This window comes from Lipotes vexillifer, unplaced genomic scaffold (assembly GCF_000442215.2).
Source record: "Lipotes vexillifer unplaced genomic scaffold, Lipotes_vexillifer_v1.1 scaffold671, whole genome shotgun sequence".
Classification (NCBI taxonomy): Eukaryota; Metazoa; Chordata; class Mammalia; order Artiodactyla; family Lipotidae; genus Lipotes; species Lipotes vexillifer.
Genome location: NW_006782851.1, coordinates 2,002,248 through 2,027,612, shown reverse-complemented (window position 1 = coordinate 2,027,612; position 25,365 = coordinate 2,002,248). Strand labels below are relative to the sequence as shown.

The following is a 25,365-nucleotide window of genomic DNA, read 5'->3' as shown; positions in this document are numbered from 1 at the left end:
CAGATGGGAAGACTGAGACTCATGGAAAGACAATAAGCTACTGAAAGTCACACGGCTAGAAAGAGTCTGGTACTTGTTAACCAGCAGGGTTTAAGTGTGGAACTGTGCCAGTAAGAATACGAAGAGGCATCACTTGCCCTCTGAACAGAGATGCAGGACATAAGGCACATCTATGTGCCTAAAGATGAGCAAACGTACAACATCAGTCCCACACATGAATGGATGGTAAAGGTGTGCTTCATGCAATGATCCTGTATACATTTATCTTCAAACTGGAAGACGAAGAAGCAGAGCTGTGGTGTGACTAAGTGGTAGGTGGATGATGTTAGGAGCTTTCTAAATGACAGGAGAAAATAAATGAGACTCCCAAGAAATAAAACCCATGTCGCTGTCACCTCTTCTCATAGTAACTTTGGCAAGTTTCGGTCTTCCTATCTCCCTTTTCTTATCTGTGAAATACTGCCACGTTGAGCCCATCCATTGAATAGAATTCTTGACATTTTGTTAGCTCAGTGGTGATACGTTTCACAACAGCGTGCGAATTTTCCATGTTATGATGGAATTCCCTGTACAGCACTCCCCGCTAGGGAACTGTATAGGCTCTTATGGATCTTCTCTGGGTGTAGAGAATAATCCACTACCTCTTAGGGAAAGCCACACCATAGACAAAATAGGTAAAGGTAAAGATACAGGTAAAACATGGATATGAATATGAATGATAGAGATAATTTAGCTATAGGTGACGTATACATAAAGACAGAGAGAGAGAGAGAGATTTGTAATGTTCAACATCTAGTGGATGGCATCTCTGCCATTTCACTACCCACTCAAGTCATCTTTGATGCCCCTCTGTCCCGTACCCTTATATTCAACCCAGTACCAAGAACTTCTGATTTTACCTCCTAATTCTCAAACCCATCCTTCTCTTCCATTTCCACTGCCACTACTGTAGTTCACATTATCTTCATTTCCACTCATAACATATGTTTCATCCACTCTTAGTCCCTCTGCATTCTGCTCTCTACATGGCAGACAGTAATCTTTTAGAAATTCAGCTTTGATGATGTTACTACCTTCCGTTTGAAACATGTGAGTGACATGACTTATTGCTGTGGGAAGAGACACCAGAATGCTTAACATGGCACGTGCAGCCTACTTACTGTCTGTGATCTACCCCTTGCCTACCTTTCCAGCCTCTTCTAGCATCATCCTCTTTTACGAGAGAGCTGAAAAGTGTCGTCTTCCCTGCCTGAGGAGTTGGCAAATCCAGTCTTTCTCCAGTTTAAATATCTCTCAGTTCTTTCAACTGTTATCACTGTCTAACTGCGCCAGGCATTCTTCCCTAAATACCCTTGGGTTGGTTAGTATCCTTGGAGATGACAGTTTCTCTTCTTTTCAGCATTCAATTGTCCATGAGTCTCAGTTTTGATCCCAAACTGAATTTTTAGTCCTGGAACTGAAAATAGTATTCAGGGCGTGAACCGACAAGAAGAGAGTGGAGCTGGGCTTTAGTATCTTATTTGGGGCAACATATTCCCCCGAAAGCCGGCCCGTTTGCCACGACCCTTCTTGGGAGGCTGCGTGGCATTGTCGACTCCCAGTTACATAGATCTCTGCTCTTTTCGCATGCGGGTCCTCAGCTGCATCTTATCGCTGATTGTTCTGGTTCAGTGAGGGTTTGGGGCCAGGAAGCTAATCTCGTTGGATGCAGTCCATTGTCATTCCAGCTCCTTGAAATATTTTAGGATCCTGAATCTGTAATGGAGCATTTTGATGATACATCTCAGCTTGATGTCATGTGTAACTGTAATTAGCATCCTATCAGTGTCCGCATTCAGTTCATTAGGAATTCTGAACAGAATGTGGATGAGGACAGCACCCTCTGTGGAATTCCAAAGCTTCTGAGATTAACACACATACATGCCAGCTTTTCTTCCGAACTCATGGGCTACTTTCTTGAACCCCTTTTCTCATTCCTTCTCATCTACCCACCTGTTCTGCTCCAGGGAAGTCCTTAGAGTTCCTTTCTGCCTAATCTAATCCTTTGGTGATTGCATCCTTTCTTGTGATGTTAAATATCATCTAGTCACTGATAATTCCACCATGTGTGTGTCTCTAGCCTGGAATTCTCCCCTGAACTCCAGTTTCCACAACTACTCTTGGGTGTTCAGTAGGCGTTTCACACTAGCATGTCCTAAACCAAACTTCTGATCTTCACCCTGAAAACGTATTCCTTCTGGAAATGTCCCCATTTCAGTCAATGGTAATTCCATCGTTCCAGTTGCTCAGACCCAAACTATGGAATCCTTCACTCTCAGACCTCACATCTAGTCTCTTGGTTGGTCCCAATAGTTCTACCTTCACAATAAATCCAAAACCTGATCATATATCCGGCTAATACTCCGGTACAAGACATCAGCGGACACGCCATCTATTTCACTTTATCTTCAATTTATTGTTTGGTTCCTCAAACTAAGTCCATGGGGGCAGGAATTTTTGTGTGTTTTCTTACGTGTTTATTCTTAGTATCTAAAACAGTTCATAGTACACAGTAAGTGTTCAAAAATGTCTCAGATGAATAAATCATAGACGCCCCCTCATTCAGATTCGTATCACTTCCCACCATCCACAATAACACGACGAGATATTCTGCCACTGTCTGACCAATACCCCAGATACAACATGTCTACCATATTCTAAAAATTAATTTAAAATTTTTCCCTAAACCTTTGCTTCTCATGTTTTCAGCCTGAACTCTGTTGTCAAACCAATAACCTAAGAGTTGTCCGTGGTACTGACTTTTCGTACCCTACGTACGCCAACCAATAACCCTGTTAGTTTTGTCTCCAAAGTATATCCTTGAGTTTGATCTCTTCTGCTATTCCCCAAGTTCAAGACACTTTAATTTCTTGCCCTAACAACATGGTCTCCTGTCCTCTACTTTTGCCACACCCCCACTCCCACCTGATCCATTTTCCCCAATAGCAGCTGGGAGATCTTTTCGAAACACCAGACACCTACCCGTCCTTTCTGCCTAAGATCATTGCATCCAATTCCATCCACACTTACAGCAAAATTCAAAGTTCTTATAAGACTCAAAGACCCCTTCATTGTCTGGTCCCAACCTACCCCTTTGACCTCATTTCCTAAAACCAGCTCCCTTGCTGGTAAGCTTCACACTCCCATCCTTTGGTGTTCCTGAAACTTCCCCTGACCGCAGGGTGTTTGCACTGGCTGTTCCCCTGCCTGGAGGTCTCTTCCACAAGCATGTCTCACAGCTGACTCATCACTCGTCCTGTCCTTCTGTGTAAGTTTTCTTCAGTCAGTGAAGAAATCAGTGTCGTACCCACCACCATCAAGACATGTTTAGTCCATCACATGGCTCACCTGCTTTTATTTACCTTCAATCATCGGAACTTATCCTCCTTATTTGTACGTTTCCTTGCGAGTAATTTTCCCCACTAGATTTTAGACTTCTTGAACACAGGGAGCTAGCTTGTCCACCTTGATGGATGCAGTATCCACACACCTAGAACATGAACTGGCACATAGTAGGGGCTCAAAATACTTGTTGGATGATTAAACGCTGGTGCATGTAGGATCCAACCAATTAATAACGGAGGTTATTCAGGCATGACATGTCCTTATGAAGCCATAGCATCTTCTAGGGAGTGGTAGCTCTTTGTTAAAGTATGCATGATATTTTTAACAACCTTTTCTGCACCTATGTCTGTGTTGATATCAGGCTTACTGATCTGCACTTTTCATAACCGACTTTCTGTCCTGTCCATTTTTGTTCATTGGAAATTATTCTGCAGCCTCTCTGTCTGTATATGGTTCCTCACAGGTTCAGTAAAAACACTACAAAGTCTGTCTGTCTGTCCCTCGGAGTGATACACCCAATTCTGGAGGCTTGCTCTCGCTTGAAAAGGCTTGGTGGTGGCTTGCAAATTACTCACCCAATGTGGGTCTGATTCCTTCTTAACCACTCTCACTTCTGCTCTGATGACTTTCTGACAATGGAATCGAAGCAGAAATGGAAATGAGGTGTTTTGGTAGCTGATACCAGTTTCCAGAAGCCTTCCTTTTCCTGTATGTTTGTGCCTGGAACCTTCTTTTTGCTCTGGCAGACCCATTTGCCTTGCCATCCTCTTGCATATTCTGCCTTAAAGGACTTCAAGAGCCTCTGGATTACAGCCAGATTTGGCCAGAGAGAAGCCTCTGGAAGCCCCAGCAGGAGCCCAGAGGGCAGCAATGGAGGGAGACGGAGCTTCTTGCCTCCTGGCTGTCTCTCTGCGTGTTCCGCGGGGGGCGGTCCCTCTGCCAAACATCACTGCTCCTCCCAGCAGCATCCCTCCTCCGCCAAGGGTCGGCAGCGGCAGGGCAGGTGCTGGCTCCAGGTTACTGACGCTTTCTCTATGGTCCCTCTATGTCGCCACCTTCCTAAATTAACCCTCCTCCACCTGCCCTCCTGTTTTCTGTGGGGACCCTGACTGATGCTCTAGGAATCCTCCCTCAAGGAGATTGGGACTGACATATATGCACCACTATGTATGAAATAGACAACTAATGACAACCTACTGTACAGCACAGGGAACTCTGCTGGATGTTATGTGGCGGCCTGGATGGGAGGGGAGTTTGGGGAAGAATGGATACCTGTACACGTGTGGCTGAGTCGCTTTGCTGCGCACCTGAAACTATCACAACATTGTTAATCGGCTATACTCCAATAGAAAATAAAAAGTTAAACAAAAAGGAAAAAGAGTGGATATATGTATACGTATGACTGATTCACTTTGCTGTACAGCAAGAAGCTAATGCATTGTAAAGCAACCGTACTCCAATAAAAATTAAATTTAAAAAAGACCCACTTCTCACCACGAGCCCCCCAGCTGTCCCTTCCCTGGCCAAACTTAGACCTTCAGATGTTTTTGGCTTTCCTTCCTCTAGCAAAATCATTTGCCTTTGTGAAATCAGAATTTCAGTTTTCCCCCTTGGTCAGACCTCATCTAGATTTTCTGTCCGTAGAACTTTTTTCTCTTTTCTCAAAACTTTTAGAAATCTGGCTTCCTCTGTGACCCTGCTTGGTGACAAGTGACTTTTTCCCACTGACCACTTCCAACTCAGCCAGGTGTCTCGTGGGAACGTTCCAGGTGTGTAAAGGGTGACTCAGTTCTAGCTTTTATAGGCTGCTTTCTTAGAGTTTTCTGAGCTCTACCTTCACTTTTCTTTTTTTTTTCCCAGGATTCCCTTTCATGTGATTTGACCGCCTCTTAACCTCCAGTGAGCTTGGAGTGCCCTGTGTTTCTTTTTCCAATAAGAGCCTCACTGAGCACATCTTAATGGTTCAGTCTGTAAGACTCCTAGCGCTCCTAATGAGCGGGGGCCAGTTAGCAAATAGGGACAGTGAAGGTCAGATTTCACGGGTCCTGCACGAAGCCCAGCTCTGCCCTAGATGGTCAGGCTGGGAGTCCTTCTGAAACCAGAGTGGAGGTTGGATCATCACCTACAGAGCATCTCTAACCATGTGTCACCCCAATCCCAATCCTACTTTCATCCCTAAGGACGCCACCCACGTTCATGTGTGGAGAGAGATAGAGCCAAAATTATATTAAGGAGACAAACCCCAGAGGGCTGTAAAGACAAATCTTGGAACAAAAGCCGCTGAGATAATTTGGTGCCTAATTGTGGTGAAGTAATTGCTGAACTAGTAATTAAATAGGTGACTGGACAGTTTAACAACACCTATTAAACCTCTGTGTTTAACAAGAGCAACATGTCACCAGCAACCATAAAAAGAACGTTAAGCCTCAACTTTCACAGAGAACCAGAGGGAACGTAGGGTGGAGGACCCAGGCGGAGTTCACTCTTTTTTTTTTTGGCTGCGTTGGGTCTTCGTTGCAGTGCACAGGCTTCTCATTGCGGTGGCTTCTCTTGTTGCGGAGCACGGGCTCTAGGCGCGTAGTCTTCGGTAGTTGTGGCACGTGGGCTCAGTAGTTGTGGCTCACGGGCTCTAGAGTGCAGGCTCAGTAGTTGTGGCTCACGGGCTCTAGAGTGCAGGCTCAGTAGTTGTGGCTTACGGGCTCAGTAGTTGTGGCTCGCAGGCTCTAGAGCGCAGGCTCAGTACCTGTGGCGCACGGGCTTAGTTGCTCCGCGGCATGTGGGATCTTCCCAGACCAGGGCTCGAACCTGTGCCTCCTGCATTGGCAGGCGGATTCTTAACCATTGCGCCACCAGGGAAGCCCTGGAGTTCACTCTTTAGAGAAGATAATGATGATGGCTTTTGCTCTTGACAGCCGTACTACATAGCTGGCTTCTGAGTGTGTTTGTTCAGGAGGTTACACAGGTGACATAAAGAGAGGAAGGGTCGACCTCCCTCCAATGAATGAGTAAACTGAGGCTCAGAAGAGCATCCCGTGCATCCCAAGGACTAACTCTTTGGCTCTCCTCTTACGTAAGCTACTTATCCTTACTTAATTTTCCTTACAAATTTTGACCAAAAGCTACCTACCTCCTTTCCAGCAACTACCAACTTCCCTTATAATACCTCTAAGAACGTCATTTAGATGAACATCTAAAATGGAGAATTAATCAATATCCACCTAGAGTCTGCTGTTGACCCCGTCCTGGCAGGTAGAGACCACTTACCTAGGCCATTCTCATTCCACCGAATATTCTCTGCGCACGTGTAGCTGGGAATATGCCCCGGAAAGAATGGCTGAATTATGACTGCTCTTTTCTTTTCCTAAACTCTAGTTAATAAATCCATCTAAGTGGCATGGGCTGTTTATCGTGTTTTATTATTCATTTGAGAACTAACTAAGTGGCATCTGCTCTTTCTGGAGAATTATTTTATTTTGCAGCTGCAATCAGTTTATGATTTCTAAACAGGCAAGGGGTCATGGATTATTTTCAAGGGAAATGATAGTCAGCAAGCCCTGCTTGTACTTTGATATGTTGGCCAAAGTGGGTTTTGTGACAGAGAGAAAATGGAAGGGAATTAATTAGTGAATCATCCTTTCACGGATGTTTTACAAATTATTTACATACTGTACCATGAAATCAAATTATATTCCTTTTTCATAAAGAATCCTTTGTGGAGTTTCCCTCATTCGTTCAATCGAGCATATATTCTACAAATGTGTACGTCTGTGTGTGTGCACATGTCTTGAATGTATTAGGTATAGTGTAAGGTTTGGTAAATAAAGCAGAGATAAATCCCACTCCCATGATGTTAGTGGTAAAGATGTAGGAAACAGATAATGAACGGGTAAATAAATAAATAAGTGGACATTGCACTTATCAGACAACATGCTTTAAAGTATCAAACAGAATACAGTGATGGAGAATTAGGGATTGGAGAACGGGGACACTTAGTTTGGAAAATCAGAGAAGGTCAGCCTTAAGGAGGTGGTGTTTAAACTGAGGCTTGCGGGATAGAGACATGTCAGTCCTACACAGTTCAGGAGATGTGAGCGCTGCAGACAGAAGGAACCTTCTGCAGGTGGGGTCTAAGTCAAAAAACAGCTCCAAGTGGCCAGGGTGGCCAGAAGCCAAAGGGTCAGAGAGAAGTGTCTCAAGATGAGCTTGAAGCAGGCATCTGGATTTTATTCCAAGTGCAGCGGTTAGAATTCGGGGGGTGTCAGTTAGAAAATTTAAAAATATATGTTTTATGGGTTTTACATTCTTTGTGAGTGGAGATTGTTTTGGAGGAGAGCAGCGACGCAGAGGCGGCAGCAGTATTCGCGGCAGCAGAATTCGCGGCAGCAGAATTCGCGGCAGCAGTATTCGCGGCAGCAGAATTCGCGGCAGCAGTATTCGCGGCAGCAGAATTCGCGGCAGCAGTATTCGCGGCAGCAGTATTCGCGGCAGCAGAATTCGCGGCAGCAGAATTCGCGGCGGACTACTTTCCAGCGCCCTGCAGGGAAACAATGGAAGAGGGAGGGGCAGCGAGAAGGGGGCGGAGTCAAGTTAGCTGAGGTTACAGTGAGCCCCCTACATCCGAACCTTCAAGTTGCGAACTTTCAAAGATGCGAATGTGTGTGCGCATGTCCAGTCAGGTAAGTTAGTTCCTGTGTCTGGCGTACATTGTCACGTGCTTTCATGCTCTGCAAGTAGTTGTGCTTTCGTGTACTTTACTGTACGGTACTGTATAGAGTACGGTAGTACAGTACCTTTATTTCGAGCCCAGGATGTCCGGAAGCAAGCGTAAATGCAGCAGTGATGTAGCTGGTACTACTGTACTTTTCAAGGTCCTGTACTGTGAGATTAAAAATGTTTTCTTTATTTTTTGTTTGCTTGTTTTTTATGTATCATTTGTGTGAAATGTATTATAAACCTATTACAGTACAGAACTATGTAGCCGATTGTGTTAGTTGGGCACCTAGGCTGACTTTGTCGGACTTATGAACAAACTGGACTTAAGAACGCGATCTCGGAATGGAACTCATTCGTATGTAGGGGACTAACTGTATAATGATGAGAGCTGTTGAGCCTTGCTGGTGGATGGTCATGGGGGCATCGAGAGAAAGAAGAGCATCCTGATAAGTCTGTGTCTGATTTCAAATAAATGGAAATAAGGAGGCGTTTGGTACGAACTGGAGAGGTGAAAAAGGGGGTGGCATGATTTCAAGGAGAAATCAAAAAAAATTAGTTTTCGATATGTAAATTTGGGGATGCTTGGGAAATAGAAGAGTTCAGGTTATGTCAAGGTTCTGACCTTCATATAAATGAGATGTTCACTGCCAAAAAGAAGCTCTAGGCTTGAATTACCAACTAAGCACAGCATTGAAGCTTAAGCTGTGGTATTTCCACTGGTGTTTTTTGTTTTTTGTTTTTTTAAAATAGCAGTAATAATAACAACAAGGGAGTCATTTGCTGAATGCCCGCTCTCTGTTAGGTGCACGGTAGGTGCCTTATAGCTGCTGTCATTTATAAAAATGATATCCTTTCCATGGCGTTTTTGAGTTTCTCTCTACTTCTAGAAAGTCTAAAATCTTTCTGCATTAATATGCACTACCATTTTCAAACTAGTAGTACTAATTTTAAAACAAGTTTAAATAGTACCTCTATGAATGTCACGCGCTGCATTTGGAATCGCCAAATTTGCTTAGGGAAAAAAATCCAGGGTAATCGTTGCTCGGTGCCCTGTGTTGCTTCTTTATTTCAAATCTCGAAATATTTGAAGAAGAAGCCTGCCTTAAAGGCTTAACAAATCCCCCCAAACTACCTGTTTCCAGATTTACCTGTTGTCCATAAGCTGATCCTTAGGACTGCTTGTATTCCTACCTCTTCCTTGGCCTGTAGGATATGCTGATGGCCACGTTTGCATCCCGCCTGTAGCAACTGGACGCAAAGCTGGTGGTGGTCTGGACTGATACGCACTCCCCTGACCCTGGATTTCTCATTATCACCCTCATTTTTCTCTGCACCGTGATTTCCGCAAGTCAGCGTGTCCCAAACAGATGATCCATGGAACACTGGTGCCCTGAGCAGTATTGATTTTGTATTTTAAAAAATGCTTTGCCAGGGATGTAAAATGCTGGGCTAACCAAAGTTAGCAGGATCCTCCACAGTAAGACCACCTAGAACTGTAAGTAACGATCCTTTTCTGCATGAGAGGAATTAAGATTTTCTTCACCATGGAATCCCATTGGCCAGTGGATTTTTCCCAAGTCACAATGACCACCATCTGTAATTGTTCCATGGAATGCAGTTTGGGATCTCTTAATTGGAAATCTATTTCCAGTTCCTTTTTTTGGAAAGAGGTGGAACATAAGTAAACAAATTGAAAATGTAAAGGCGGGTAAATTACCGAAGGCTTGGTATGCTAACATTGGTTTTCAGACCTCATTTCAGCTATGGAACTTCTCTACTGGGTCTCCCTCAAGAAGTTCTTTGATTTCTTTTTAATCTCTTTATCTGCTCAGGGGACAATATTATCAAACTCTTGATTTTGGGTGGATGTTGTGAAAAGAGACAGGACTGCATCACTTAGATGTGCTTTTTAGCTTTTGGTATCTGAGGTGTTATATAAATCCCAGGCCTTGTTTGTACTGTGGTTATAATAAGCAGTGTAACTTTTCTACTGGGTAACCCTGAGATAACATAGTCAGAGAAAAAGAAATGGCTGAACAGAACCACATCTACGAGTTAAACCCATTGCCTGACAGCTGGCTCGTGGGTGAGTTGCTGAATTCTGAGATTTGAAATGGCATTTACAGAAGACCTTATTTTGAGAAGGCACCACAGAAAATTATAACAAGTGTTATTTAACAGCTCTAATTATGATTTTTCCCCCTCTCTCTGCTTGTATCTACAATTTGATCCAAATTAATATTTATTTATACTAATAATAGCCAAGCCAGATGGATTGCTCACTCTGTACCAAGCAGTGCTCACAAGGGCTTTGCATGAACTAACCCATTTAATCTTCATGATAACCTAGGAGGCGGGTGCTATTATTGTCCTCATTTTAATGATGGTGAGACTGAGGTTAAGAGAGCTTAAGAAACTGACCAAATTCTAACTCAGACAGTGTAGCTCCAAAGCTCACACTCCTATCATGCTATCTTTCATCAGCCTTGCAATACATCGCATAACTCTCTGTCCTCAGACATAGATTCCTGCCCAATTCCTTCACCTTGACTTGGTAACTAACACAGAACTCAATGTCCTACTCTTTGGGGGCCCTTGGCCAAGCCTCAGGAAGACAGTGACACTTGGACTCGGTGAAACTCTAATCAAGCTTCCACTTCCCAGATACCAGCGACGCGTGGAGGCGTCCGCTGACGTTGATGAGCAGCTCAGACTTAGAGCAACAGTGCTTTAGTTTCTGGTAATCTCTAGGAAGCCATGCTTCCTCCAACTTTCTGGAGCACGTGTGAGTTTCTTGTTCAGATGCCTTTGATCATTTTTGAATTCAGTGCAATATTTAGCAAGCTGTTAATATAAGCTCGCACTGTGTTTCCTGTTTGGGGTAAATGCTGAATTGGGCTGATAAGGTCTCTGCTGTCAGTTAAATTCCTTTCTAAGGAAGAAACCGGCACTGCCCAAGTGATACCAAAATCCGAACAGTTGAGAACAGTTTAGTTCGTGGTGGGTCCACGTAGTGTGGGTGTGGGAAGGTGCGGGCTTCTTTATAAGCACAGTTAGCCTTTAAGAGACCTGGATATCAAGAAGGGCTGGCAGTGTGAAGATCCAGGGTCCCAGGGCACCAGACAAAGAGAACAGCAAGTTCTAACAACAAATGAGAAGACCCAGGTAGGCGGTGATCCAGGTTGAAAATGGTGGCAGCAGCTGGATCCCGGGTTTCTGGGCCGCTAGGTCCTTCCCGGCTGCAGCTGAGTTGGCCTATGTCGAGTGGTGCCCACAGCGAGCAGGGCTCAGCTCGCATGTGGAAGGCCCTCACCTGCCTCGTGGCGCTCCCCAGGGTGGAGCGAGCATGCTGGACGTCTTCCTGAAGTCGCGCCACGGAGAGGAGGACAGACCGGAGGCGGTCGACTACCCCCATCTCCGCATCAGGTCCAAACCCTTTCCCTGGGAAGATGGTAACCATACCCTTGTCCATAACCCTCATGTGAATCTGCTTCCAGCTGGTTACAAAGATGAATGAAGAGAACCTGGACCACTACAGTGGGGACCACAGCACTAGTTTGGGCCATTACTCTGCACACATGGACCAGAAAAGTTAGGGGACCTTAAGCTCACCTTCTTATACTTGATATCTTCCATCTCTTTGCTTATGGCAGGAGATGGCTTAAATAAATAACTTACTCATGAGCTGAAAAAAAAAAGAGACCCAGGTATGCTTGGGACACGAGGTCAGAGTGGGGGACTGTTACAAGATGACACGAGAGAGGTTGGCAGGGCCTTGGAGAAGATGGGGTCTTTTAGGGCATATGATCTGGGATTTGAATTTTATTGTAAGTGCAGAGTTGAAAGGTAGGGAGAGTACACTTTAAAGGATCACCCCAGCCAGTGTGTGAAAACCAGAGGGGATGTATTGAGTCAAGGGCACTGCTCCGAGGCTCTGAGCATCCAGTGATGCTGGAGGTGGGCTGCAGTGAGACAGTGCAGAGGAAGAATCGGGTGGAAACATTGATGCTTGGAGCTTGGGGGTGGATTCAATATATGGAGATGGAATTAGGAGTAAGAACTTGTAAGTGGAGTAGAATACATTGGGTTTTACTTTTTGGTTCTTCCTCCATCAAAGCAGATGTAGAAGTGAGGGAATCACCATCAGTGAGGGAAAACAAACCAGATATGAACAGGCTGTGGTAGACTACTACACTGGGACCCCAGCCCTCCGCCCCGTATCTTATAGCTGCGTCCCTGCCTGCTGGTGGGTGGAGTTCACTTCCTTTCCCGTTAACTTTGAACTTAGCCACGCGACTTGCTTTGGCCAAGGCGATGTTGGCGGATGTGAGCGGAGCAGGTGCTGGAAATGTGCTTACGTGGCCGGGTTTGCCCTCTTGTGCTTCTGACGTCGTTACGAGAAAAACGTGCCGTGTAGTCAGGCGGCCCCAGAAGAATGAGAGACATGTGGAGCAGACCTGAATCCCACGTGGAGCCTGGAGCCCAGTTCTGTGGACCTTCTGAGCCCAGCTGACCCGCAGCCTGAAGCAGAGCATCACCATCTGATCCACGGATCAGGGATGCTGAGAATAAATGCTCCGTATGGTACGCCGCTGGCTAACTGAGGCAGAGCCCTTCAGAGGCACCAGCCCGGCCGTAGGAGGTGTGGCAGACAAGCCTTATGAATATGGATAAGCCCTGCTCTGCCTCTTCATAAGCAAAGCCTTTGGAGCCTGGGAATCTGCTAGGATTCGCAGTAGCTACAGTGTATGTCCTTGAGATAAATGCTGTAGATAGGTGATAAGAAAAGAAAAAAGAAAAGAAAAGAGAAAAAAGAGTTGATAGCTCTCCAGGCCTTTTGGTGCTGTGAAGGTCTTTAACAGTGCACCTGCAAACTTACGGTTACCAGAGGGGAAGGGTCCGGGGGGAGAGATAGACTGGGAGTTTGGGATTGACATATACACACTGCTATGTTTAAAACACACAACCAACAAGGACCTCCTGTATAGCACGGGGAACGCTGCTCAATATTCTGTAATAACCTAAATGGGAAAAGAATTTGAAAGAGAATTGGTACAAGTATATGTATAACTGAATCACTTTGCTGTACACCCAAAACGAACGCAGCACTGTTAATCTACTGTACTCCAGTATAAAATAAAAATTAAACAAACAACAACAAAAAACAATGCACCTGCTTAAAATATTCTGTTCCTTCCCAGTGACATCATCATTTGAGACAAAAGAATATGGTGCTTAAAAGGCAGAGCCCGGAAATTAGACAAGGCTGAGAGTGAATTCTGTATCTGCCACTTATTTGCTCTTGGTGTTGGGTATTTCATTTAATCTCCCTAAACCTCAGTTTCCTCATTTGTTAAATGAGGCAATGATACCCACCCACTCAGCTTGGGGAGGAGGGTAGATGTAAGTAAATAATACATAAAAGTCCTAGAACAGTGCCTAATACAACAGAAGTGCTTTGGTTCCCAATCTGAAAGTAAGAAGAATGTCTATGCTTTGGAAGCAAGTTTGATGATGATGAGGTAAATTACCATGGACACTTCAGTCTCCTGTGTGAGTCTCTTTTCTTTAAACATCTCCCCGAAGGTCTTTGCTCAACATTTACTGAATAAATGTTAAGAGATAGAGAAAAAGAGTGGGACAGTGCCCTGAGCCCTCAGCCCAGCCCCGAGCTCTGTACTGGGATGTGCCCTATACAAACACCCAGAAGACGGTCCAGATATTTATAATACACGGACCTGAGAAACCAGACTCTGGAAAAAAAAAAATCAAGCGTTAGCAAGAAGCTTGAATAAATGACACAGCCAAACCCAGGGCTTGCTCCAATGGGACAGTCCTTTCTAGAATGAGAGTTTGTGCTTTGATTTCAGTCATCCACTTTCAAGACTGTGTGGGATAAATAATGGCCCCCAAGATGTCCACATCCTTAATTCTGCAACCTGGGAATGTTAACTTACATGGTAAAAGGGGCTTTGCAGATGTGGTTAAGGGTGTGACATGAGGTGGTTGCTGTCATCATCCATATGGATGTGATTACAAAAGTCCTGATAAAGGAGAGAAAAGCAGATAATTGGCTACAATAGGACACACACGTGAGGATTTTTCAGAGGATGCTGGAGGGAAGCAACAGATTGGAGTGATGTTGGAAGGGGCCACAAGCCATGGAATGCTGGCAGCCTCTGGATATGTATGGATATGTATATGTTTTTTAATTTATTTATTTTCGGCTGCATTGGGTCTTAGTTGCGGCACGTGGGATCTTTTGTTGCAGCATGCGGGCTTCTCTCTAGTTGTGGCACGAGGGCTTTTGTTTTTCTCTAGTTGTGGCTCATGGGCTCCAGAGCGCGTGGGCTCAGTAGCTGTGGCGCACGGGCTTAGTTGCCCCGCGGCATGTGGGATCTTAGTTCCCCAACCAGGGATCGAACCCACGTCCCCTGTATTGGAAGGCAGATTCTTAACCACTGGACCCCCAGGGAAGTCCCAACCTCTGGATATTTGGAAAGGCAAGGGGACAGATTCTCCCCCTGAAGCTTCCAGAAGGAACATGCCCTGTGGACACCTTGCTTTTATACTTCTGACCTGCAGAAGTGAAAGAGAATCCATTTGCATTGTTCGGAGCCGCCAGGCTTGTGGTCATGTGTTAACAGCAGCAACAGGAAACTAATACAAGGTCCTTAACAGGTACTTGTATGTGTGTGAGCTCTTAAGTTGGGCAGGGCCCAGCGTGCTCATCTGTAGGCCTGTTCTTCCATCCCTAGCCCTGGCTTCCAAACAACATCGAATGTCTTTTCACTTGAGCGGGTCAATGACATTCCCGTTTTTATGACTCTCAGAATTCTCTCCTTTTACAGGGTAACTATCTGGCAAGGTGCCTTTTGGTCTGTGGGTTCATAACTTCTCTGAGCATTGATTGGCCAATGGGAGTATTGCATTCACACCCCACCCTCCTGCATCTTTATAAAGTAGTTGCTCAGGTATTCACCATTGCCTCTAAGATTAGTTGGCTTCCCTGTACGGTTTTGGTTTTTTTGCGGTACGCGGGCCTCTCACTGTTGCGGCCCCTCCCGCTGCGGAGCACAGGCTCTGGACACGCAGGCTCAGCGGCCATGGCTCACGGGCCCAGCCGCTCCGCGGCACGTGGGATCTTCCCGGACCGGGGCACGAACCCGCGTCCCCTGCATCGGCAGGCGGACTCCCAACCACTGCGCCACCAGGGAAGCCCCTTCCCTGTACGTTTTGAAAGGCCCATTAAAACAGTCATTATTCTATGAATCTTCTTTGTGCCCAAACTCCAAATGTGCATAGACTCGCGCAAAAAAAAAAAGTGTGAGGGGTTTTTTTTCCTTCATTTTTGCACCTTTTTTGTCAACTTTTAAAGCACTCCAGTTATCTTTGTGTTTGACTAATTTCAGATTTTGAAAGCACAAGGAAAGGGCTTGAGGTTTGACGCTTGCCTAATGGTTCATTGAAGAAACTGGTTTAACTTTACAGCACAAAAGGTTCATAGAGATGATAGCCTCGTCTTTAGCACCGCTATGAGAACATCCTGAAGGACATCTGAGAAAGATGTCGGGTGCCCTTCCCTTTTGTCTCAGCAGTGAATTAAACTTAGTGCGAATGAAGATGTCAAAAACGATATCTGATTATTAATAGTGTCTGCAGGTTCCAAGAGTTTTTTTAAAAATGTCAGTTGTTCATTAAAAATGCCCAGTTTGATGAGAGGTGGGATGGTGGAGATTGTCATGAGTTGTCACACATAAAACATTTTCTGAGCTGCCCTAGCTTTCTGTAAATGATTCTTTATATCATTTTGGACCAAAGTGTGCTTCTGAGAAACATCAGTCTAATGTGAAACTGTTAAAAACCCTTTGTTGCAAGTGAATGTAAACCCGATTCAACTAGGTGAAACAGAAGAGAGGTATTGGTTGACTTCCATAAGAAATAGTCTGCACATAGGTTTCAGGTATGGCTTGATCCAGGAGCTTAAACACTATCACCAGGATACTTGCCCTGTACCCACTGTGAAATTTAGCCAGGCCAGAATCACCCAGCATGGCCTTTGGAGGGCAGGGTAAGAGAGCTGGACTAAAGAATTTCTATCAGTTACACATCTTTGTGCCATTTCAGACCTTCTCTGAAGGCCAGGTCTACCTGGTTCAGGGACATTGGGCTGTTTTTTTCAGCTGCTGTAGCACTAAACTCCCTAATGACACCAGGGAATTTGCTTTGGCACAAGAAAACAGTGCCTGACCTTAGGCCTGTGCTGTCCCGCCCTAGGGCTCTCTTGTTCACTCTGTAATGTGCAACATTTTCTGGACAAGTACACACATGCTACCCAGAAGCAAAGAGGAATTAGCGTCCTGCAGGGCACACCTTTGACCAACAAAAGATGGAAACTAGTGGATAAACCCTTCCCCAGGTGGACGGGTCTGAGAAGCATCCATTAGTATGGTCTCCCAGAAAAGAGTCTGGCAGATTTGGGCAATTTGTCATGCTTGATATCAAACACTGGCCAACTCCTTCACGTGTGTTCATCAGTCTCCTTCCTTCCCTGCCCCTCTCCTTTTTTCCGGCACTTCTGCCCCAAGGCTGGCACGCCCCTCACGCATTCATAGCACATAACCTCTGCCTTGGGCTCTGCTTTCTGTACAACACAGGTTGACTATTTATGATTTATTTGGAAGAAGTGGGTGCCTTTTCTTTCTTAGATGCCTTAAAGTACCTCACACACCTAGGACATGATGGAACTATGGGGAGGAAGATAGACTTCAGTAAAACAGAATTACAGGTTTTATCCAGATTTACTTAGTACTCAGACATAGAAACAAGAGCATGGTTCGGAAGCTTCTAACACTTGTCCACTGATCATGCCGCATGGCTGTGAAAAGCATGAAGGCAAAGTACATAACGCAGGAGATTCTTTCATCCTGCCCAAAGAATATCTTGTTGCTTCTAGAACAGAACATAAAGGTGATTTAGAGGTGATTAGAGAGGTAACTCTGGTGTAGTATAGTTAGATTAAAATATCTGTTCTGTTGTCACCAGTGACACGATTCTCTACTTTTTTATGGCTGAATAATATTCCATTGTATACATATAGTACATTTTTTTAATCCATCAGTGGACATTTAGGTTGTTTCCATATCTTGGCTATTGTGAATAAGTTTGCAATCATTGCAATGCAGGGGTGCAGATCTCTCTTCCAGATACTGATTTCATTTCCTTTGGATATACACCCAGAAATGGGATCACTGGATAGTAATGGTAGGTCTATTTTAAATTGCAGGGTCCGGGGTGGGGGGACCTCCATTCTGTTTTCCATAATGGCTGCACCAACTTACATTCCTTCCAAGACATGAGACTGTGAAATAAGCTGGACAGAGAAACGCAGACACTCCCTGGTATCATTTATATGTGGAATCTAAATAAAGAAAAGTTGAATTCATAGAAACAGAGCAGAATGGTGGTTACCAGTGTCTGGCGGTGGGGGAAATGGGGAGATGTTGGCCCAAGGGTGCACTCTTCTAGTTATAAGATGAATAACTTCTGGGGGTCTAGTGTACAGCGTGGTGACTGTAGTTAATAATTCTGTATTTTTTACTTGAAATTTACTAAGAGAGTAGATGTAAAGTGTTCTTTCAAAAAGAAGGTAACGGTGAGGTGATAGATGTGCTATTTAGCTTGTGATAATCATTTCACAATTATACATACGTTAAATCATCATATTCTGCACTTCAAATATATTATAATTTCATTTGTCAGTTATGCTTCAATAAAGCTGAAAACACTTTTCATATTAAAAAATACCTGTACTGCCATTTTCCTTTTGACAATCCAGTTGTTATTCAATCCAAGCATCTCTCTACAACACCATTGGGAGGTTTAAATGGGATAATGCCTTCAAATTCTCCCAATACATAGAACACAATCAAAAGGCTTTATTGTTGCCAAATCTAGATTTCTGTGGTGGATTGTTTACTTATATTTATGATTGTATTAGGGTGATCCAGAGAAACAGAAACAATAGTATATATACAGGCGGATCTCAGAGATACTGTGGATTTGGTTCCAGACCACTGCCAATAAGCAAATATCACAATAAAGTGAGTCACATGAATTTTTTGGTTTCCCAGTACATATAAAAGTTATGTTTGCACCATACTGTGGTCTATTAAGTGTGCAATAGCATTATGTCTAAAATAACACTAAACATACCTTAATTCAAAAATACTTTATTATTAAAAATACTAACCATCATCTGGGCCCTCAGCAAATCATAGTTGTAACATCAAAGATCACTGACCACGGATCACTGTAACAAATTAATAATACTGAAAAAGTTTGAAATGTTGAGAGAATGACCAAAATGGGACCCAGAGACACAAAGTGAGCAAACGTTGTTGGAAAAAAGGGCATGGACAGACTTGCTTGATACAAGGTTGCCACAAACCTTCAATTTGCAAAATAAAACCCCACAGTATCTGCAAAGTACAGTAAAGCAAAGCACAATGAAATGAGGTCTGCCTATATGTACTTTTTACTTTTACATATATATGTATATAGAGACACACACATATATACGTTATATATGTGTATATATATGCATATACAATATATGCATTATATGTGTATATTTAATGTATGTATACATTATATATGTATGTATACAGAATTTTATATATATATACATATATATATATATATATATATATATATGTATGAAGAGATTTATTATAAAGAACAGTTGTGGAGTCTGGCAAGTCTGAAGTCTGCAGAGTAGACTAGCAGACTGAGGGCACAAACAGCTAATGTTCCAGTGTGAGTCCAAAGGCCGTCTTCTACGGAGCCAGGAAGAGCCACTGTTGCAGTGAAGTCCAAAGGCAGTGTGCAGGAGAATTCTCTCTTGCTTGGCAGGGGCCGTTCCTTTTGTTCTGTTCGGGCCTCCAACTGATTAGATGAGTCCCACCACATTATGGAGAGCAATCTGCTTTAAATGTTAAAATCTCATTCAAATACATCCTTAAAAAAACACCTAGGATAATGTTTTAACCAACGCTCTGGGCACCCCATAGCCCAGTCAAGCTGATGCATAAAATTAACCATCGCAACAGTGAAGAATCTTTTTTTCAAAACACCCATCACTTAAAGAAAAAAGTAAACAGTCATATAAGAGATTTCAACAAAATATTGAAATTGTGGAAAAAAGACTCTCAGGTGGTCAGTGAATTAGCAGACCAGAGGTAGCTAACCACCTGCAGAGAGGTCTGGGGGATATATTAAGAGAGAGGCAGTGTGTGTGTGGCAGAGAGAGAATAAAAAAGCTCAGGACTTGGAGGCTCCAGGTATCTTGGAAATCAGTGTGAGGTGCTACTGAAAACAGGAAGGCAAGCTGAAACTCTGTGTAAGAAATACTTAACCCTCCCAGAGCCCCTCCTGCAGCCCTTGCTAGTGTCACCTGTCCACCAAGCTCCCACTGTGAGACAGAAGGGTGGCTGTCTGGACAGGGTTAGTGAGAAAGGCTCTGGCCCTGCTGAGAGGCTCTGTCCTGAGCAGGAGACTCTGCTAAACAATTGCACACACCATGCTGAGATGCCTCCCCGTGATGCCTTCCTTGTTTGAGCCCCAAATCACTAACACAGGGCAAGCAGTTTTATGACAAGCTTTATGATTTTACAGTAAGCTTCACTGCATTGTTTCACTTTATAGAATATTTCAGCCAATGACCTTGTTTTGCAGATTAGGAAACAGACGTAAAGATCTGCCAGCCAGTGATTTTCCCTGTACCCATAATTTGCATGTGAGGCACCGAAAATCTTGAAGTGTGTTCTGAATCATGGAAGAAACATTGAACTTTGGTCCGTATCACTCACTATTCTGATTACATAAATGTTCGTGATCAGTCCATGGGAACAGTGTCCTGAGCCATAAACTTCAAGATAAATATTTTTATTACTTTTCAGTAACTTGATTTGTTTCAGGTTTACAAGTTCTGCTAGGCTAGTTGTCAGAAACCTAATCTCAGTCACTGTGAAGCCCCACCTCCCCTTTTCTTCTTGGATTGTTTACATCCTGGGAAGTCCCAGAATGTATTTCCAAAGCGTATGGAGACGGGGACATCTGAGTGCCTATAATTTGTTCATGTGAGCATCTTCTGAGATGCCAGCTCTCCCATCTGGCTTTTACACATTGGTCCATGAAAATTCCTGTGCACCCAAGCCACTGGGAAAAGTGTTTTACCCTCATCTATACAGTAAAGCATCTTTTCAGGTCCAGAAGCTCTCGGCTACTTCCAAGCCACTCCTGGGCACACGAGAACTGTGTGCTTCTCTACAACCTGGGGCATGGTACATGTCCAGGATGCTCTGGCAGCCTAGTGAAATCTCAGGCAATTCCTCTCTCCAGAGACTCTCCGCATCCCTGGGAACTTGCCACAGGGAGCAAGTAAATGGAATAGATTCTCTGTTCTCAGATCCCATCTCTCCTTAGCTTGAAGTCAAAGACTCTATGTGAAACCCGCCAACCCCACCTCTTCAATGATCATCTTCCCCTATTTTTAGCTTGAGAAAGAAAATTCAGGAAGCTAAAGGACCCTTGCTCTTACTCACTGAGTATTCCCGCAAATCTTAACACTGGCTGTATTTTTCTTTTCTGTTCCAGTGTAGACTTTTGGGAATTAAAAGCCAGGAAAAGATTTTTCTCTCCTTTTTGCTTTCTTCTCTACTTTTTATCTGCACATCTTGTCCCACACAATGGCGTGATTGATCGTGTGTATGTCTGTATTTTTCATCATCGAATATTATTAAAAATAATGTCTTTATAATCCTCAGTAATACCAACTGGACTTTCTGGGTGGTTGTACTTGCATTTATCCATGTCCTTCTATACCAAGGAAAATTGGTGGCAGGATATGAGGAACCAGAAGTAAGGTTTATAAATCTGAGGCTGGAATTGTGATGCCCGGGAATAGGTTGAAGTGTGCTGGTCTGTTTCCTTTGGTAATTAACCCTGCCCTTCTCTAGTTAAAGGATTCTCTTTAAAGGATGGATCAACATCATTGGCTCACGTGGGTGTGATCTGACTGTGGCAATAAGAGGCATATGTGGGTGGCTCCCTCTTTTTTATGAGGATCTTTGGCTGCTCTGTTAGTATTTGCTATGCTCAGGCAGGCTAATGGGGGAGGAAATCGACAGATTCCTTCTGTTATTGCTCTACTGACCACATCAGAGCTGTGTTTGGGAAATGGGAGAGGAAGTGTCTTTACAGGGACCAATATCTCTTCTTACTGATGAGAATGGATTTGTTCAATGAATCATACAAAGAATGTGAATAGCACCAGTCGACATAAGTTTGTCCTTTAGTAATGTTCTTCCATCTCTCTTTTTAAAATTTTATTGACGTATAATTGAGTTTTACAATGTTGTGACTCAGTTATACATATATATGTGCATTCTTTTTTTTTTAAACATCTTTACTGGAGTATAATTGCTTTACAATGGTGTGTTAGTTGCTGCTGTATAACAGAGTGAATCAGCTATACATATACATATATCCCCATATCCCCTCCCTCCTGCGTCTCCCTCCCACCCTCCCTATCCCACCCCTCTAGGTGGTCAGAAAGCACCGAGCTGATCTCCCTGTGCTATGCGGCTGCTTCCCACTAGCTATCTATTTTACGTTTGGTAGTGTATATATGTCCATGCCACTCTCTCACTTCGTCCCAGCTTACCCTTGCCCCTCCCCGTGTCCTCAAGTCCATTCTCTATGTCTGCGTCTTTATTCCTGTCCTGCCCCTAGATTCTTCAGAACCTTTTTTTTTTTTTTAGAATCCATATATATGTGTAAGCCTACAGTGTTTGTTTTTCTCTTTCCGACTTACCTCACTCTGTATTACAGACTCTAGGTCCATCCACCTCACTACAAATAACTCAATTTTGTTTCTTTTTATGGCTGAGTAATATTCCATTGTATATATGTGCCACATCTTTATCCATTCATCTGTCGATGGACACTTAAGTTGCTTCCATGTCCTGGCTATTGTAAATAGAGCTGCAGTGAACATTGAGGTTCATGTGTCTGTTTGAATTATGGTTTTCTCAGGGTATATGCCCAGTAGTGGGGTTGCTGGGTCGTATGGTAGTGCTATTTGTAGTTTTTTAAGGAACCTCCATACTGTTCTCCATAGTGGCTGCATCAGTTTACATTCCCACCAACAGTGCAAGAGGGTTCCCTTTTCTCCACACCCTCTCCAGCATTTATTGTTTGTAGATTTTTTGATGGTGCCCATTCTGACTGGTGTGAGGTGATATCTCATTGTAGTTTTGATTTGCATTTCTCTGATGATTAGTGATGTTGAGCAGCCTTTCATGTGTTTGATGGCAATCTGTATATCTTCTTTGGAGAAATGTCTATTTAGGTCTTCTGCCCATTTTTGGATTGGGTTGTTTGTTTTTTTGTTATTAAGCTGCATGAGCTGCTTATAAATTTTGGAGATGAATCCTTTGTCAGTTGCTTCATTTGCAAATAGTTTCTCTCATTCTGAGTGTTATCTTTTCATCTGGATTATGGTTTCCTTTGCTGTGTGAGAGCTTTTAAGTTTCATTAGGTCCCATTTGTTTATTTTTGTTTTTATTTCCCTTTCTCTGGGACCGTGGGTCAAAAAGGATCTTGCTGTGATTTATGTCATAGAGTGTTCTGCCTGTGTTTTCCTCTGAGAGGTTTATAGTGTCTGGCCTTACATTTAGGTCTTTAATCCATTTTGAGTTTATTTTTGTGCATGTTGTTAGGGAGTGTTCTAATTTCATCCTTTTACATGTAGCTGTCCAGTTTTCCCAGCACCACTTATTGAAGAGACTTATCTTTTCTCCATTGTATACTCTTTCCTTCTTTATCAAAGATAAGGTGACCGTATGTGTGTGGGCTTATCTCAGGGCTTTCTATCCTGTTCCATTGATGTATGTATATTCTTCTGATTATAAACCCCCATCATATGTGACAGGCATGTGCTCTAATCATCTCAGCCTGCAGTACTTTCTCCCCACCACAGGCTGCGCTGTGGGCTCACATTAAAGCGCTTGCTCCCTTGTCTATCGTAGCCTCCTGGTTTTCTCACATGGGCTTGTTCAAACCCATTCACTTTGTCTTCCTGATCCCCTGCGGCAAACCTTTTTGCCTTCTCCCTTGGAAGTGATACTTACTTTGACTTTCCCCAGCCTCCCAGCCCCTGCTCAGGCTGGGAATCATTGCTCTGAAATGGCCTTATAATCATTCCTGAACCTTTCTCCCAACCATCTTCTCTCCCTCACCATCCTCCCTCTCCCAGTGATACAGGACCCCAGAGGGAACCAGGGAGCCCTGGAGTGGCTGGAAGGAGCCCTGCGGTCCATGGGCTGTCTTAACAGTCAAGTCAAAACTAACCCTGAAAAGACCTCAAATTCCAGCTTCATAGCCTGTGCCCCCAATGTTTACTTAGCAATTTCCTCTGTTGCCTACCTGCTGTTGTAAAAGTATTGAACAAGTATCTCAGAAGTTGGTCCGTCCAGGTGTGGGTAGGGGGAGAGAGACGGGGGACTGAGTCGCAGTTCAGTAGCTCAGATTAAGACAAAACGTCTGCATGAACAAGAAGAAAGCAAGAGAATTGTAATGATTTCCAGATCATTGTAAAGAAGAGCCAGAGGCAAAGACTACAGACAAGATGTAGTCCCCATTAAGAAAGCCTTGTGATTACCAGGGGGTAAGAGGTGGGGGAGGGATAAGTTGGAAGATTGAGATTGACATATACACACTACTATATATAAAATGGATAACTAATAAGGACCTACTGTATAAGCACAGAGAACTCTACTCAATATTCTGTAATGCCCTGTATGGGAAAAGAATCTAAAAGAGAGTAGATATATGTATATGTATAACTGATTCACTTTGCTGTACACCTGAAACTAACACAACATTGTAAATCAACTATACTCCAATTAAAAAAAAAGAAAGAAAGCCTCGTAAAGTGAAGTTGGGCTGTAATTACTTTAACTTACGAACTATCTTTGGAAATGAACCCCAGCAAGATGAAACTTCATTATTTTACTTAATTCTCCAACAATGGACACATCTATTAGCATGCCTTATACTAGAGACACAAAGTATTAAAATAAAATAGAAGAAATCATGCAGGGATGTTTTTCCAGCCATTGACCGTTAGGGATTGTATACTTAACATTGGAGGGAGTTAGCCCAAACATCTGCAAGTAGAATTTTGCCTGGCTTCTCTCTTTAGCCTAATGATTCTTTAACATTCAAGTCCATGAGAATCACTGTATTGCATTGGATACATGAAACCATCTACACTGTACTTTATGGACAGTTAAAGGAAAATTTTAAGAGCAATGAACTTTATGCTGTTTCTGCCTTTTGCTCTGACTCTGAGCCTTTATCCTCTGGGGAAATGCAACTTCATTATACAGTAAATAGAGAGTCTGGCCCTACCAGACTAATGATGTCTGTTATGAAAATACGTCTTTGCCATGGGTTTACAAATCACTTCGTTGAGGTCAACAAGTTAACAGACGGCCTGCTTTTATTCTCAATTTTAATTACAAGAATGATTTCTGAATATATTATATTTTAAATATGCAGATAAAATTCCCATCCTGTATACACTCTGATGCCTTACTCCCCTCATCAGGAATGACCACTGTTTCAATTGTGTATCCTCCTTGACCTTTTCCTAGGCTTTTATATACACATTCATGCACATGTAAAGTATACACATTTCCTACACATTCGTCCACATCTCATACACGTACACATTCTTGCACAGGTGAAACCTATATTGAATTTTTGAATTTTATTTCAGCATAAAAGGTGTCATTCTGAAACTACTGTCCTGCAACTTCCTTTTTCTTTAACCAGCAGTATTTCTAGAGATCAGCCCACGTCTCTACACCTAGAACCAGCTGTTCCCGTTAACTATCACATAGTTATGTTAACCAGAATAATGTAGGTTATGATACAGTAACAAATGTTCCTTGAAATCTCAGGGTCCTATAGCACAACAAAAATGTATTTCTCACTCATGTAGAGTTACCGTCAGGTTGGCAAGGAGCTTTTTCACTTGGTGAGTCAGGGATCCAGGCTTTTTCCATTTCGTGATGCTCCCACCTCAATGCATGGTTTCCAAGAATATACCGTGGAAAGGAAAGAGAGGGGTGAAGGAAACACATGGACTGTATTTGCTCCCTTTTCCTTTTGAACTAGGTTTAGGCTTAAGGATATGTT

At 43.4% G+C, this 25,365-nt stretch overlaps 1 protein-coding gene across 1 annotated transcript in view; it reads left to right on the top strand.

Annotated features, from left to right (window-relative positions):
• Positions 1-25,365, top strand: part of TMEM132D (transmembrane protein 132D) — a 697,263-nt gene that overhangs the window by 487,212 nt on the left and 184,686 nt on the right. The window lies entirely within an intron of this gene.